Raw genomic sequence first — 567 nt, 5'->3', positions numbered from 1 at the left:
CACCCAGCAGAACAGCCACAGCTCTGGACTGCCAGCCTGGTGCTGTTTCCAGAGCGCCCAGGCGAGTGAGGGAGCTTGGGCTTTGGGCTCACCTAGCTTTCCTGAGCCTCGGTTTCATCATCAGCAGGATTGCTAGGGGTTGCCTGGGTGCATATCTCTTGTGAAGCAATGAACAAACTGCCGGGCACCCAGTTAGTGCTCAATAATGTTTATTTACCGTTCATTTCCCTTAAGAAGATAAGGGATTTGGAACAACGTCGTCGGGATGGAATTGGATGCTGTGACCTGAACGGCCGCAGGCCTAGCGGCAGGATGCATGCGGCCTCCCTGCCCCCTCCCCGCCCCGGGCTCCTTGGTCCGTGGGATTCTCCAGGCAAGGATATTGGGGTGAGTTGCCATTTCTTCCTCCAGGGGATCTTCCCAACCCAGGGATCGAACCCAGGGCTCCTGCATTGCAGGCGGATTCTTTACTGTTTGAGCCCCCGGGGAAGCCCAAAGATGCTACTAGCTCAGGCCACCGCTGCCCGGTGTGGGCGTGGTCAGCTCAGGCCTTCGCGGTCGAGTGTG

The sequence above is a fragment of the Dama dama genome, chromosome 14 (genome assembly GCF_033118175.1).
Source record: "Dama dama isolate Ldn47 chromosome 14, ASM3311817v1, whole genome shotgun sequence".
NCBI lineage: Eukaryota > Metazoa > Chordata > Mammalia > Artiodactyla > Cervidae > Dama > Dama dama.
Note: the sequence above shows the minus strand (reverse complement) of the source record.